Below are 17,526 nucleotides of genomic sequence, written 5' to 3' on the forward strand. Positions count from 1 at the left end.
TAGTTCTGAAACTAAGACAGAACTGTCTTGAAGAAAGACAGATTCTAAGGCAAATACATAGTTCATTAACATAGCTTAAGAAAAACATTTCCATAAGAAAAGCACATTGGTTAGCTGAAGGTTTGAGAAAAGTGAAGTTCAGGTGGAACCAAGTGTCATCATGGCAAAACAGAATGTTATTTTATTTCATTTATTTTTATTAGTTGGAGGCTAATTGCTTTACAATATTGTAGTGGTATTGCCATACATTGACATGAATCAGCCATGAATTTACATGTGTTCCCCATCCCAATCCCCCCTTCCACCTCCCTCCCCATCCGATCCCTCTGGGTCTTCCCAGTACACCAGCCCTGAGCACTTGTCTCATGCATCCAACCTGGACTGGTGATCTGTTTCACCCTTGATAGTATACTTGTTTCAATGCTATTCTCTCAGAACATCCCACCCTCACTTTCTCCCACAGAGTTCAAAAGTCTGTTCTGTACATCTGTGTCTCTTTTTCTGTTTTGCATATAGGGTTATTGTTACCATGTTTTTAAATTCAATACATATGTATTAATATACTGTATTGGTCTTTATCTTTCTGGCTTACTTCACTCTGTATAATGGGCTCCAGTTTCACCCATCTCATTAGAACTGATTCATATGAATTATTTTTAATGGCTGAGTAATATTCCATGGTGTATATGTACCATAACTTCCTTATCCATTTGTCTGCTGATGGGAATCTAGGTTGCTTCCATGTCCTGGCAATTATAATCAGTGCTGCAATGAACATTGGGGTACACGTGTCTCTTTCAAATCTGGTTTCCTCAGTGTGTATGCCCAGGAGTGGGATTGCTGGGTCATATGGCAGTTCTATCTCCAGGTTTTTAAGGATTCTCCACAGTGTTCTCCATAGTGGCTGTACTAGCTTGCATTCCCACCAACAGTGTAAGAGGGTTCCCTTTTCTCCACACCCTCTCCAGCATTTATTGCCTGTAGACTTTTGGATAGCATCCATCCTGACTGGCGTGTAATGGTACCTCATTGTGGTGTTGATTTGCATTTCTCTGATGATGCCTGATGTTCAGCGTCTTTTCATGTGTTTGTTAGCCATCTGTATGTCTTCTTTGGAGAAATGTTTGTTTAGTTCTTTGGACCATTTTTTGATTGGGTCATTTATTTTTCTGGAATTGTGCTGCAGGAGTTGCTTGCATATTTTTGAGATTAATCATTTGTCTGTTGCTTCGTTTGCTCTTATTTTCTCCCATTCTGAAGGCTGTCTTTTCACCTTGCTTATAGTTTCCTTTGTTGTACAAAAGCTTTTAAGTTTAATTAGGCCCCATTTGCTTATTTTTGCTTTTATTTCCAATATTCTGGGAGGTGGGTCATAAATGATCCTGCTGTGATTTATGCCGGAGAGTGTTTTGCCTATGTTCTCCTCTAGGAGTTTTATAGTTTCTGGTCTTACATTTAGATCTTTAATCCATTTTGAGTTTATTTTTGTGTATGGTGTTAGAAAGTGTTCTAGTTTCATTCTTTTACAAGTGGTTGACCAGTTTTCCCAGCACCACTTGTTAAAGAGGTTGTCTTTTTTCCATTGTATATCCTTGTGACCTTTGTCGAAGATAAGGTGTCCATAGGTTCGAGGATTTATCTCTGGGCTTTCTATTCTGTTCCATTGATCTATATTTCTGTCTTTGTGCCAGTACCATACTGTCTTGATGACTGTGGCTCTGTAGTAGAGCCTGAAGTCAGGCAGGTTGATTCCTCCAGTTCCATTCTTCTTTCTCAAGATTGCTTTGGCTATTCGAGGTTTTTTGTATTTCCATACAAATTGTGAAATTATTTGTTCTAGTTCTGTGAAAAAAACTGTTGGTAGCTTGATAGGGATTGCACTGAATTTATAGATTGCTTTGGGTAGTATAGCCATTGTGACAATATTGGGTCTTCCAATCCAGGAACACGGTATATTTCTCCATCTGTTTGTGTCCTCTCTGATTTCTTTCAGCAGTGTTTTATAGTTTTCTATATATAGGTCTTTCGTTCCTTTAGGTAAATATACTCCTAAGTATTTTGTTCTTTTTGTTGCAATGGTGAATGGTATTTTTCCTTAATTTCTCTTTCTGTTTTCTCATTGCTAGTTTATAGGAATGCAAGGGATTTCTGTGTATTAATATTATACTCTGCAACATTACTGTATTCATTGATTAGCTCTAGTAATTTTCTGGTAGAGTCTTTAGGGTTTTCTATGTAGAGGATCATGTTGTCTGCACATAGTGAGAGTTTTACTTCTTCTTTTCCTATCTGGATTCCTTTTATTTCTTTTTCTGCTCTGATTGCTGTGGCCAACACTTTGAAAACTATGTTGAATAGTAGTGGTGAGAGTGTGCCCACTCTCAACACAGAATTTTAAAAGAAACCTCCTTTTAATTTTGTATCAGTTCACCTCAGTCATTCAGTCATGTCCAACTCTTTGCAACCCCATGGACTGCAGCATGGTAGACTTCCCTGTCCATCACCACTTCCTGGAACTTGCTCAAATTCATGTTCATCGAGTTGGTGATGTCATCCAACTATCTCATCTTCTGTCGTCCCTTTCTCCTCCTACCTTCAATCTTTCCCAGCATCAGGGTCTTTCCCAATGAGTCAGTTCTCGCATCAGGTGGCCAAAGTACTGGAGTTTCAGCTTCAGCATCAGTCCTTCCAATGAATATTCAGGACTGATTTCCTTTAGGATTGACTGGTTTGATCTCTTTGCAGTCCAAGGGACTCTCAAGAGTCTTCTCCAACACCACAGTTCAAAAGCATCAATTCTAAGGCACTCAGCTTTCTTTATAGTCTAACTCTCACATCCATACATGACTATTGGAAAAACCATAGCTTTGACTTGATGAACATTTTTTGGCAAAGTAATGTCTCTACTTTTTAATATACGACCTAGGTTGGTCATAGCTTTTCTTTCAAGGAACAAGCATCTTTTAATTTCATGGCTGCAGTTATCATCTGCAGTGATTTTGGAGCCCCCCCCCCCAACAAAAGATAATTTCATATAGGGAAAAAAAGAAAAAAGTCTGGCACTTGTAATTTGTTTCCTCCTACCTTCCGCTTAAGAGAAAGAACAAAAACATCTGACACTTTCAGCCTATTTGCTCCGCTTGTACTGACAGAAGGCAGGCAGAGAAAGAGAAATATTATGACCTACGTTATATGCAGAATATAAAACGAAATGACACAAATGAACTTATTTGCAAATCAAATGTACTCATACACTTAGAGAATGAACTTATGTTGCCATGGTGAAAGAATAGAGGCAAGAGATAGGGAGGCTGGGATAGACATACACACACTGCTATTTTTAAAACGGATAACCAACAATGTCCTACTGTATAGCACAGGGAACTCTGCTTAATGTTATGTGACAGCCTGGATGGGAGGGGAGTTTGAGGGAGAATGGATACATGTATATATATGCTGAGTGTCCTTGCGGTCCACCTGAAACTAACACACACAAAAATTAATGAAAATTTTATGCTAAGTGAAAATAGTCACAAATTGTTTCACATTGTATGATACAATGCATATGAAATGCCCAGAATAGGATAAAACATACAGACAAGACTTACATTAGCGGCTATCAGGGTCAGGGGTGAGGAAGTAAAATGCGAAAGATTTATTTGATCTGAAGAGAAACCAGAGTTTTGGGGGGAGGAGGCAGTGAGAAAGTAAAGTGGATTGAATGCTGATTGACATGGAGTTTCTCTTGGGGGTGTTGAAATATTCTGGAATTAGACAATGATGATAGCTGCATAACCCTGTGCATTTACTAAATAGCATTGAATTATGCCCATTAAAATGATGAACTTTATTGTGTGTCAATTATATATAAATAGATATGAATTTTTTCTTCCAGGTGTATTGAGATATAATTGACAGAACACTGGATAGTTTTATGGTGTAGAACATATTGGTTAGGTATATACATCATGAAATTATTATCATAATAAATTTAGTGAATATTCATCATTTCATATAGATAACATATTAGAGAAAGAGAAAAAAAGTATTTTTCCTTGTCTTGAGAACACAGAATTTACTCTAACAACTTTCACATATTACATACAGCAGTGTCAATTATATTTATCATGCTGTACATTATATCCCTAGTATGTACACACACACACACACACACACACACACACACACACACACACACATATATATATAATCTTTCTCTACCTGAATTTTTCATTGTAATTGAAAGTTTGAACCTTTGGATTGCCTTCAAACTAATTCTCCCTTTTCCCACCCCCACCTCTGGTAACTGCAAATCTAATCACTGTTTCTATGGCTTTATTTGTTTTTGAAGTACAATTGACCTACAACACTATGTTACTTCCTGTTACACAACACGGTGATTTAGATGAAAGGTTGTTGCTGAATGATAAGACGTGGGATTCTTGGCCTCCGAAGGAGACCAATTCAATCCAGGTCCAGAGACAAGGCTGGATTGCTCAGAGCTTTTGTGCAATAAAGTTTTATTAAAGTATAAAGGAGATAGAGAAAGCTTCTGACATAGGCATCAGAAGGGGTCAAAAGAGTACCCCCCTCCTAGTCTTTAGCTGTATGTTATATGGTCACTCACAGTCTGTTAATGAAAAGAAAGGAGTGTCATAAAATTTAGAATGGCTCCAGATAATTCATCCCTGGCCATAAAATGATTGACTTGAATCTTGTAGAAGGGCAGAATACTAACAAATAGTTTCATTTACATAGATTAGGGGAACAATACCTGAGTAAGTAGGTTGGGCCATTTGGTGGAACCACCTTGAAGATAGAGTCTGCGGTACATTAACATACCTTAAAACAACATTTCTATAAGAAAAAGAAATGTATTGGTTAACTCAAGGTTTGAGAGTAGTTAGCTTCAGGTGGAACCAGGTGTCATGGCAACCCAGCATTTTAAGAGAAACCTCCTTTTAAATTTGTATAGAGAAGAAAAAACATTGCTGTTTTTTTTCCTCCTGCAGCTTAAGCGAGATAAAAATGTCTGGCACTTGCAGCCTCTTTCCTCCGTTTGGAGGCCCCTGGCCTTCCTGTCTGTTACCCTCTCAGGTATATACATCATGAAATGATTATCATAATAAATTTAGTGAATATTCATCATTTCATATAGATAACATATTAGAGAAAAAGTATTTTTCCTTGTCTTGAGAACTCAGAATTTACTCTAACAACTTTCACATATTACATGCAGCAGTGTCAATTATATTTATCATGCTGTACATTATATCCCTAGTATGTACACACACACACACACACACACACACCTTTTGATTGCCTTCAAACTAATTCTCCCTTTTCCCACCCCCACCTCTGGTAACTGCAAATCTAATCACTGTTTCTATGACTTTATTTGTTTTTGAAGTACAATTGACCTACAACACTATGTTACTTCCTGTTACACAACACGGTGATTTGATATTTCTGCACATTTCAGAATAATCACCATGGTAAGTCTAGTAACCATGCATCACCATAAAAAGATATTACATAGCTATTCACTATATTCCCCACACCGTATATGTAACACTTTTGACATTTATTTTGTAACTGAAATTTTGTACCTCTTAATCTCCTTCACCTATTTTTACCTCCTCCCAAAACTTTCCCCTCTAGAAACTACCTGTTTGTTCTGTGTATCAGTAAATCCGTTTCTGTCTTGTTAACATTTGTTCATTTGTTTTGATTTTTATATTCCACATATAAGTGAAATCATACAGTTCTATCTTTATCTGACTTATTTCTCTTAGTGTAGTACCCTCTGGATCCATCCATCGGGTTGCAAATGTCAAGGTTTCATTCTTTTTAGTGACTGAGTAATATTCCATTTCATATGCATGCCACGTCTTTATCAATTCATCTATTGATAGGTACTTAATTTGTGTCCATATCTTAGCTATAATAAATAATGCTGCAATGAACATAGGGGTATGCATATCTTTTTAAATTAGTGTTTTTATTTTTATTTTATAGATACCCAGAAATAAAACTCCTAGATCATATAGTGTTCTATTTTTTGAGGACTTTCCATTATGTTTTTTTATACTGGCTGTACCAATTTGCATTCTCAATAGTATAACAATGCTCCCTTTTATTCTGATTATAGCTAACACTTGTTATTTGTTGTCTTTTTTGATAATAGCCATTCTAACAAGTGTGAGGTGATATCTCATTGTAGTTTTGATTTTCATTTCCCTGATGATTAGTGATATTAAATATCTTTTCATGTGCCAGTTGGCCATCTGTATGTCTTCTTTGTGTGTGCATGCTAAGCCACTTCAGTTCTGTCAGACTCTTTGCTACCCTATGGACAATAGCTCACCAGGCTCCTCCATCCTTGGCAAGAATACTGGATTGGATTGCCATGCCCTCCTCAGGGGGATCTTCCCAATCCAGGGATCAAACCCATATCTCTTATGTCTCCTGCACTGGCAGACTGGTTCTTTACCACTAATGCCAACTGTTTTGTTTGGAAAATGTTTATTTATATCCTCTGTACATTTTTGAAATCAGGTTGTTTTTATGATTTTAATGTATGTATTCTTTGTATATTTTGAATATCAACTCTTTATCTGATATATTGTTTGCAAATAGCTTCTTCCACTCAGTAGGCTGCCTTTTCATTTGGTTGGTTATTTCCTTTGCTTTGCAAATGTTTTTTAGTTTGATATAGTTCCATTTGTTTATTTTTGGTTTTGATTCCCTTGCCTGAGGAGATATATAAAAAATATATTAAGACTAATGTGAAAGAGTGTAGTGCCTATTTTTTCTAGAATTGTTAAAATTTAAAATCTTACACTTAAGTCTTTAGTCTATTTTGAATATATTTGTGCATGGTGTCAGAAAATAGTTCAATTTGATTCTTTAGCATGAAGCTGCCCAGTTTTTCCAATAACATTTATTGAAGAAGCTGCCTTTTCCCCATTGTATATTCTCAGCTGCCTTGTCATAGATTAATTGTTCACAAAATGTTCAAATTCATGAGCATAGTATATCTTGCCACCTGTGTCATCTTCAGTTTCTTTCATCAGTGTTTATATTTTCTGAGTACGGGTATTTTACCTCCTTAGTTAGATTTATTCCTGGGTATTTTATTATTTTTATGTAACTGTAAATGGAGTTTTATTAATTTGCCCTTCTGATAGTTCATTGCTAGTGTATAGAAACACAACAAAATTCTGTATATTAATTTTGTACGCTACAACTTTACTGAATTCACTGATGAGTTCTAGTAGTATTTTGTTTTGTTCTTTAGGATCTTCTATGTGAAGAATCATATTATTTGCAAACAGTGACAGTTTTAATTCTTCCTTTCCAATTTTGATTCCTTTTATTTCTTTTTCTTGTACAATTTTTGTAGTTAGATCTTCCAATACTATGTTGAATAAAAGTGGTTAGAGTGGATGTATTTGTCTTGTTTCCGATCTTAAAGAAAATCCTTTCAGCTTTTCACCATTGAGTATGAGGTTAGCTGTAGGCTTGTCATATTATTGTATTTAATATGTTGAAATGGGTTGCCTCTACATCCACTTTGTTGAGTTTTTATGGTAAATAGATGCAGAACATATTAGAAAGCTGTTTTTGCAGCTATTGAAATGATCATATATTTTTTATTCTTTAATTTGTTAATTCGATGTATCACATTGATTGATTTGTGTATGTTGAACCACTATTACATCCCTGGGATAAGTCCCAATTGATAGTCTATGATCATGTTAGTGTATTGCTTAAGTTAAATTGCTAATAGTTTTGAGAATTTTTGCATCTATGTTCACCAGTGACATTGCCCTGTCATTTCCTTTGTTTTGTGATATTTTGTCTAGTTCTGATATCAGGGTGATGCTGGCCTTGTAGAATGAGTTCAGAAGCATTCCTTTTTCTGCAATTTGAGAAGGATAGTATCTCTATATGTTGTGTAGAATTTGCTTGTGAAGATAATTTGACTTTGTTGAGAACTTTATTTATTACTGATTCAATTTCATTACTGTTAATTTATGTATTCATATTTCTTATTTCTTACTGATTTAAACTTGGGAAACTGTACATTTCTAGGAATTTGTCTATTTCTTCTAGGTCGTCCATTTTATTAATGTATAATTGTTATAACATCTTCTGATCCTTTGCCTTTCTATTGTGTAATTTCTTATCTCTCCTTTTTCATTTATGACATTATTGATTTGGACTCCTTCTTTTCTTTTTTCTTGATGAGTTTAGCTAAAGGTTTATGAATACCAAGGAATTAACTCTTAGTCTCATGGATATTTTCTATTGATTTTTCTTAGTCTATGCTTCATTTATTTTTGCTTTGATATTTGTATTTAATTTTATTCCATTAATACTGGGCTTTATCCTTTCACTTCCTAGTTCCTGTAAGTGAAAATTGAGGTTGCTTGTGTGGGATTTTTCTTCTTTCCTGAGTTAGGATTTCCTTGCTAAAATCTTCCCTCTTTTAACTGCTTTTGCTATGTCCCATATATTTTATGTTGCTGTGTTATATATATAACATTGATATATATGTATATGCATATACATATATGTATATATATGTGTGTATATATATGTACATATATATGTACATATATATATATATATATATATATTCAAGTAACATAAATGGCTTCTTTTGTACAGAGTGTATGCGCAGCAGCAGAATTGGGGTCAAGAGGAACATGTAAATATATTTGTTAATATTTTCCCCACCATTTCTTTGTTCAATTAACCATGTAATGACATCATTAAATGATGCCATACATATATTTGCTCACAGCCTAGCCTTAAGTATAAGCCCAGATGGAACTTACAAGTCATAGGAGGTAATGAATCTCATTTATGTATAGTAGCATTTGTCTTTCACCAAGATCTCAATTACTATGCTGGTTGATTTATCTTATTCACTGGGCATTCTTCTGAATAAATTATTTTTCGGAAATCAAAATCAAGATGAGCATGAGATACTATCTTATCTTAACTAGACACTGAGATAAATTCCAAAAGAATGTGGATTCCAAAAATATTATGTTGTCTTCCAAGGTAGCTACTTAGAAAACAAAGCATTCATTTGGATGTATCTACCATATGTAACTCAGATGACTACTGTGGGCAGCAATCCCTTGGAAGAAATGGAGTAGCCATCATAGTCAACAAAATAATCTGAAATGCAGTATTTGGATGCAATCTCAAAAACAACAGAATGATCTCTGTTCGTTTCCAAGGCAAACCATTCAATATCACGGTAATCCAAGTCTATGCTCCGACCACTAATGCTGTAGAAGCTGAAGTTGAACGGTTTTTTGATAGACCTACAAGAGCTTCTACAACTAATACCCCCCCAAAAATGTCCTTTTCATCATAGGGGACTGGAATGCAAAAGTAGGAAGTCAAGAAACACCTGGAGTAACAGGCAAATTTGGACTTGGAGTACAGAAGGAAGCAGAGCAAAGGATAACAGAGTTCTGCCAAGAGAATGCACTGGTCATAGCAAATACCCTATTCCAACAACACAAGAGAAGACTCTACACATGGACATCACCAGATGGTTGACACCGAAGTCAGATTGATTATATTCTTTGCAGCCAAAGATGGCGAAGCACTATACAGTCAGCAAAAACAAGACTGGGAGCTGACTGTGGCTCGGATCATGAACTACTTATTACCAAATTCAGATTGAAACTGAAGAAAGTGGAGAAGACCACTACACCATTCAGGTATGACCTAAATCAAATCCCTTATGATTATACAGTGGAAGTGAGAAATAGATTTAAGAGACTAGATCTGATAGACAGAGTGCCAGATGAACTATGTATGGAGGTTCGTGACATTGTACAGGAGACAGGGATCAAGACCATCCCCAAGAAAATGAAATGCATAAAAGGCAAAATGGCTGTCTGAGAAGGCCTTACAAACAGCTGTGAAAAGAAGAGAAGTGAAAAGCAAAGGAGAAAAGGAAAGATATACCCAACTGAATGCAGAGTTCCAAAGGATACCAAGGAAAGATAAGAGAGCCTTCCTCAGTGATCAATGCAAAGAAATAGAGGAAAACAATAGAATGGGAAAGACTAGAGATCTCTTCAAGAAAATTAGAGATACCAAGGGACTATTTCTTGCAAAGATGGGCTCAATAATGGACATAAATGGTATGGACCTAACAGAATCAGAATATATTAACAAGAGGTGACAAGAATACACAGAAGAACTGTACAAAAAAAAAAATCTTCATGACCCAGATAATCATGATGGTGTGATCACTCACCTCGAGCCAGACATCCTGGAATGTGAAGTCAAGAGGGCCTTAGAAAGCATCACTACAAACAAAACTAGTGGAGGTGATGGAATACCAGTTGAGCTCTTTCAAATCCTGAGAGATGATGCTGGGAAAATGCTGCACTCAATATGCCAGCAAATTTGGAAAACTCAGCAGTGGCCAAAGGACTGGAAAAGGTCAGTTTTCATCCCAATCCCAAAAAAGGCAATCCCAAAGAATGCTCAAACTACCGCACAATTGCAGTCACTTCACACTCTAGTAAAGTAATGCTCAAAATTCTCCAAGCCAGGCCTCAGCAATGTGTGAACTGTGAGCTTCCAGATGTTCAAGTTGGTTTTAGAAAAGGCAGGGGAACCAGGAATCAAATTGCCAACATCCGCTGGATCATCGAAAAATCAAGAGAGTCCCAGAAAAACATATATTTCTGCTTTATTGACTATGTCAAAGCCTTTGACTGTGTGGATCACAATAAACTGTGGAACATTCTGAAAGAGATGGGCATACCAGACCACCTGACCTGCCTCTTGAGAAACCTGTATGCAGGTCAGGAAGCAACAGTTAGAACTGGACATGGACCAACAGACTGGTTCCAAATAGGAAAAGGAGTACGTCAAAGCTGTATATTGCCACCCTGCTTATTTAACTTATATGCAGAGTACATCATGAGAAACGCTGGGTTGGAGGAAGCACAAGTTGGAATCAAGAATGCCGGGAGAAATATCAATAACCTCAGATATGCAGATGAAGCCACCCTTATGGCAGAAAGTGAAGAAGAACTAAAGAACCTCTTGATGAAAGTGAAAGAGGAGAGTGAAAACCTTGGTTTAAAGCTCAACATTCAGAAAAATAAGATCATGGCATTCGGTCCCATCACTTCATGGCAGATAGATGGGGACACAATGGGAACAGTGGAGGACTTTATTTTTCTGGGTTCCAAAATCACTGCATATGGTGAATGCAGCCATAATATTAAAAAACGCTTACTCCTTGGAAGGAAAGTTATGACCAACATAGACAGCATATTAAAAAGCAGAAACATTACCGAAGAATTGATGCTTTTGAGCTGTGGTGTTGGAGAAGACTCTTGAGAGTCCCTTGGATTGCAAGGAGATCCAACCAGTCCATTCTAAAGGAGATCAGTCCTGAGTGTTCATTGGAAGGACTGATGTAGAAGCTAAAACTCCAACTCTACTTTAGCCACCTGATGTGAAGTGTTGACACATTTGAAAAGACCCTGATGCTAGGATAAATTGAGGGCAGGAGGAGAAGGGGACAAGAGGATGAGATGTTTGTATGGCATCACCGACTCAATGGACATGAGTTTGAGTAAACTATGGGAGTTTGTGATGGACAGGGAGGCCTGGAGTGCTGCTGTTCATGAGGTCACAGAGAGTCGGACACGACTGAGTGACTGAACTGAACTGAACCATATAAACTGTCTCATGACTCTGGAGACTTCATGTTTAGGAAGCCAAGCCATCTTTCATCTCCTCATTTTTCCTTTAATAGAAAATACTGGTAAAATATGCTTCCAAATTCTTTTAACATCAATACACTGAAATTTTCAAGAGAAAAAAATTTATAATCACTTGATAAAAAGACAACCCAGTTATAATTATAACAGAAGTATTTGTTGTCCATGGCAGTAACTTCTAGGTTATGTTGAGTACTAATCAAGTCAATTATCCTCAATTTCAGATAAAAGCAAACAAAAATTATTCAGTTATCAAAGAAGAGCACTTTGTGGTATTACTTTACTAAGACTGGGTCCAATTATCTAAAGATTTCTCAATTCTCTACATTCTTTTGTACACACAGCCACAGGAACATTGGAAATCAACTAATATTCCTTGATTTGTTTCCAAAAGCAACAGTTGAAACAGAATACAAAAGACAAGAGACCAAGTAATATCTAGCCTTCTTTCTCCAGAATATATTCAACTTATTCAGATAATATATGTTTTCTTCCTTGCCACCAATTGTTCCTTTCACCAGTGGACCACATTTTGCCAGAACTCTCCACCATGACCCTTCCATCTTAGGTGGCCCTGAACAGCATGGCTCTTGGCTTCATTGAGTTATACAAGGTTCTGATCCATGTGATCATTTTGGTTCGCTTTCTGTGATTGAAGTGTTCGTTCTGGAGGCTGTGGGATTGTAGTTCTTGGTTCTTCTGTCTGCCCTCTGATGGATGAGGATAACAGGCTTGTGCAAGCTACCTGAATAGAAGGGACTTGTGGTGGGGAAGACAATCTTGCTCTGGCTGACAGGGCCATGCTCAGCAAATCTTTAATCCAATTATCTGCTGATGGTTTCAGTATTCTTACCTTGAGAAACCCATAAACAAATGAACAGGCAGATATGACAGTGGAAGATGAGCCCCCCCAGGTTGGTAGATATCCAATATGCTACTGCAGAGGAGCAGAGAAATAGCTCCAGAAATAATGGAGAGGCTGGACCAAACCAGAAAATATGTTCAGGTGTGGATGTACCTGGTGATGAAGTTAAAGTCTGATGCTATAAAGAATGAAATTGCATAGGAACCTGGCACTTTAGGTACATGAGTGAAGGTAAATTGGACATGGTCAACTGGGAGATGGCAAGAGTGAATATCAACATTCTAGGAATCAATTAAATAAAATGGACCAGAGCGGGCGAATTTAATTCAGATGACCCTTATATTTACTCCTAAGGGCAAGAGTCCTTTAGAAGAAATGGGATAGCTCTCATAGTCAACAAAACAGTCCAAAATACTGTGCATGCAGGCAGTACTTGGGTGCAATCTCAAAAATGACAGAATGATCTCTATTAACTTCCAAAGCAAATCATTCAACATCATACTAATCCAAGTCTATGCCCCAACCATTAATGCAGAAGAAGGTGAAGTCAAATGGTTTTATGAAAACTTACAAGATATTTCAGAACTAAAACCAAAAAGATGTCCTTTTCATCATAGGGGATTGGAATGCAAAGGTAGGAAGTCAAGAGATACCTGGAGTCACAGGCAAGTTTAGTCTTGGAGTACAAAATGAAACAGAACAAAGGCTAACATGATTTGCTAAGAGAACAGGCTGTCATAGCAGACACCCATTTCCAAAAACACAAGAGATGACTCTACACATGGACATCTCCAAATGGTCAATATCAAAATCAGATTGATTATACTCTTTGCAACCAAAGACAGAGAAGTTCTATACAGTCAGCAAAAACAATAATGGGAACTGACTGCGGCTCTGATCATGAGCTCCTTATTGCAAAATTCAAACTTAAGTTGCAGAAAATAGAGAAAACCACAAGACCATTCAGGTATGACCTATGATTATAAAAACCCCTCATGATTATACAGCTAAAGTGACAAATAGACTCATGGTATTAGATCTAGTAGATAGAGTGCCTGAAAAAACTATGGACAGAGGTTCATAACATTTTACAGGAGGTGGTGACCAAAATCATACAAAAGAAAAAATAATTCAAGAAGGTAAAATGGTTGTCTGAGGAGGCCTTACAAATAGCTGAGGAAGAAAGAGAAGAGAAAGACAAATGAGAAAGGGAAATATATACCCAAGTAAATACAGAATTCAAGAGAACAGCATGGAGAGATAAGAATGCCTTCTTAAGTGAACAGTGTAAAGAAGTAAAATTAAACATTAGAATGGGAAAGACTAGAAATTTCTTCAAGAAAATCAGAGATACCAAGGGAACATTTCATGCAAGTATGAACACAAGTGGAAGAGATTAAGAAGAGGTGGCAAAAACACACAGAAGAGCTATACAAAAAGGTCTTAATGATCCGGACACCCACGATGATGTGGTCACTCACCTAGAGGCAGACATCCTGTAGTGGGAAGTCAAGTGGGCCTTATGAAGCATTACTACACACAAAACTAGTGGAGGTGATGGAATTCCAGTTGAGATATTTAAAATCCTAAAAGATGATGCTCTTAAAGTGTTCCACTCAATATGTCAGCAAATTTGGAAAACTCAGTAATGACAACAGGAATGGAAAAGATTAATTTTCATTTCAATCCCAAAGAAAGGCTATGCCAAAGAATATTCAAACTACCATACAACTGCTCTCTTTTAACATGCAAGCAAGGTAATCCTCAAAATCCTTCAAGCTAGACTTCAACAGTACGTGAACCAAGAATTCCCAGATGTTTAGGCTGGATTTAGAAAAGGCAGAGGAACCAGAGATCAACTTGCCAACATCCGTTGGATCATAGAAAAAGCAAGAGAGTTCCAGAAAAACATACACTTCTGCTTCATTGACTGCTAAAGCCTTTGACTGTGTAGATCACAGCAAACTCTGGAAAATTCTTAAAGAAATTGGAGTACCAGACCACCTTACCTGCCTGCTGAGAAACCTGCATGCAGTCAAGAAGCAACAATTAGAACTAGACATGGAACAAAGAACTGGTTTAAAATTGGGAAATTAATATATCAAATTGTTTATTGTCAGCCTGCTTATTTAACATCTATGTAAAATATATCATGTGATATGCCAGGCTAAATGAATCACAAGCTGGGATTAAGATTGTTAAGAGAAATATCAACAACCTCAGATATGCAGATGATGTCACTCTAGTGACAGAAAACAAAGAGAAATTAAAAAGCCACTTGATGAAGATGAAAGTGGAGAGTGAAAAAGCTAGCTTAAAACTCAACGTTGAAAAAACTATGATCATGGCATCCACTCCCATCACTTCAGGACAAATAGTAGGGGAAATAGTGGAAACTGACATATTTTCTTTCCTTTGGCTCCAAAATCACCGCAGATGGTGACTGCAGCCATGAAATTAAGAGACACTTGCTCCTTGGAAGAAAAACTATGATGGACCTAGACAGTGTTTTAAAAAGCAGAGACATCACTTTGCCAACAAAGGCCCGTATAGTCAAAGCTATGATTTTTCCAGTAGTCATGTACCAATGTGAGATTTGGACCATAAAGATGGCTGAATGACAAAGAATTGGTGCTATCTAACTGTTGCTGTAGAAGATGCTTGAGAGTCCCTTGGATAGCAAGGAGATCAAACCAGTCAATCCTAAAGGAAACAATCACAAATATTCACTGGAAGGACTATTGCTGATGCTGAAGCTCCAATACTAGGCCACCTGATACAAAGAGTTGACTCACTGAAAACCACCCTGATGCTGGGAAATATTAAGAGAAGGGGGTGACAGAAGATGAGATGGTTGGATGGCATCATCAACTCAATGGACATGAGTTTAAGCAAACTCCAGAAGATAGTGAAGGACAGAGGAGCCTTGTGTGTTGCAGTCCGTGGGCTTGCAAAGAGTCTGACATGGCTTAGCACTTGAATAACAACAAGAATCATATTTTTCCTTTTAACTCCTTAAGAAGGAAACTTTTCTGGTCAAGTATATAACAAAACTACATGAACCTATTGCTTAACTTTAAAATCATCAGTGTTTCACCATTTTTCTTTGACCTATTCCCTAACTCTTTTTCAAAGTTGGAGTACTTTTTTAACTTTGGAATAACTTCTTAAAAATAATTATTACTGGAGTATGATTGGTTTACAATGTTGTGTTAGTTTCTGATGTGTAGCAAACTGAATCAGTCATACATGTATCCACTCGTTTTCAGATTATTTTCCCATGTGTGTCACTAGAGAATACTTGTCAGGGAATGTTTGATGGGAAGATTCCTACGTGCTGTCTCTCATGAGTCCTTTGTCCCTCTTCAAGCAGAACAGCACGCTGCACCCAGGGACTGAGGTCATTGTGTGAGGCAGGCTTGGGTCTCCTTTAGTAAACATTCTCTTTAGGACAAAACTGCTTAGTCTCCTTCCCCTTTCCTGAGATATGGATTGTGTCCTGACCTTGTGACTAACATTACCCCTTGTTCCCTTGGTAACGGTTGCTGTACGTTTGGTTTTCTGATCTCTGTCATTCCCAAAAGAAGTTTCTTGTACCACAGCCTATATATACTCATAGAGAAATCATTAAAACAACTTTGCTCCATCAGAGCTTAGGTCCCCGGGTCTTTTTTCTCTCTCTCTCTCTTTCTCTCTTTTACTTTCTTATCGTCGACTCCATACTACCAGGTTCTGGTCCATTAAAGGACCCCAAAAAATGGCGCCAAGGAACAGGGACACTGGTATACGTGGCATATCGGGCGGAGTGACTCAGGGACCTATTGAGGTCGCTAAGTACTAAGGCATGGGTCAAACGGCTGGCCAGCCCCGTTATTTTTCTACTTTACTTCACCATTTGCTTAAATTTCAGGGATTTCTGGTTTCACACCAGTGAATAGAGGCTTGCCTTCAAACAGTAGTTGAATATAATCCTTAGTTTCCCGATAAATACAGTTTTGATTTAGAAATTTGGCTCCAGGTCAAAGAAAATGTTAAATGAGCAGCCAAACAAGGAAAAAATATTCCAATTGATCTCTAGCCCCTATGGGCTCTTATTAAAGCTATAATTCTGCCATTTAAAGGTACATTCTAGCCCTTCCAATATTCAGCAACAGACTTATTACATAAATATAAATTAAATGATTAAACTTTACAAAAGGCCCAATTAAAACAATACAAAATATCTCAAAATTTTCTTACTAGCCCTGCTCCGGCTGCTCCAATTGCTTCTCCTCTGCCAACAGTCACAACTCCAAAAGTCTCTCATTTGTTGGAACCAAATGAAAAGTTATGCTAATTTTCAAGCTAGATTAGAAGCTGCTATTTCCCGTACTGTAATCGGAGAAGAAACCAAAAAACAGCTAGAGAAATTACTTGCTTATGAGAATGAAAATCAGAAATGTCAAAGAGCTATTGCTGCAATTTGTGAGACTAGGACTATTATTGATTATTTGAAGGCTTGTCACAATCTAGGATCAAAAACTTAAAAGATGCAAATAGTAGCTGAAACAATGGCTACTACCTTTTAAAAAATGAAATGAAGGATGCTTTACATGTGGAGATAAAAACTGTTTAAAAAGGGACTGCCCTAAAAAGGCTAATAAAAAACATCCAAAAATTTGCCATTGCTGCCATAGAGGAATGCACTGGGCCAAAGACAGTAAATTTAAATTTGATAGTGAAGGAAAATCTATTCCAGGAAACTCCAAACAGGGGACCTCCCAGGTCCCCTACAACAAAAACCTGGGGCAAATTCTATCTTTTCCCTCAAACCCTCAACGTCCAGCAGTGCTGCCATTAATATACCAGCCCTAAATGGTTTTTTCCTTTACCCTTAAGCAG

This window comes from Muntiacus reevesi, chromosome X (genome assembly GCF_963930625.1).
Source record: "Muntiacus reevesi chromosome X, mMunRee1.1, whole genome shotgun sequence".
In the NCBI taxonomy this organism is placed as follows: domain Eukaryota; kingdom Metazoa; phylum Chordata; class Mammalia; order Artiodactyla; family Cervidae; genus Muntiacus; species Muntiacus reevesi.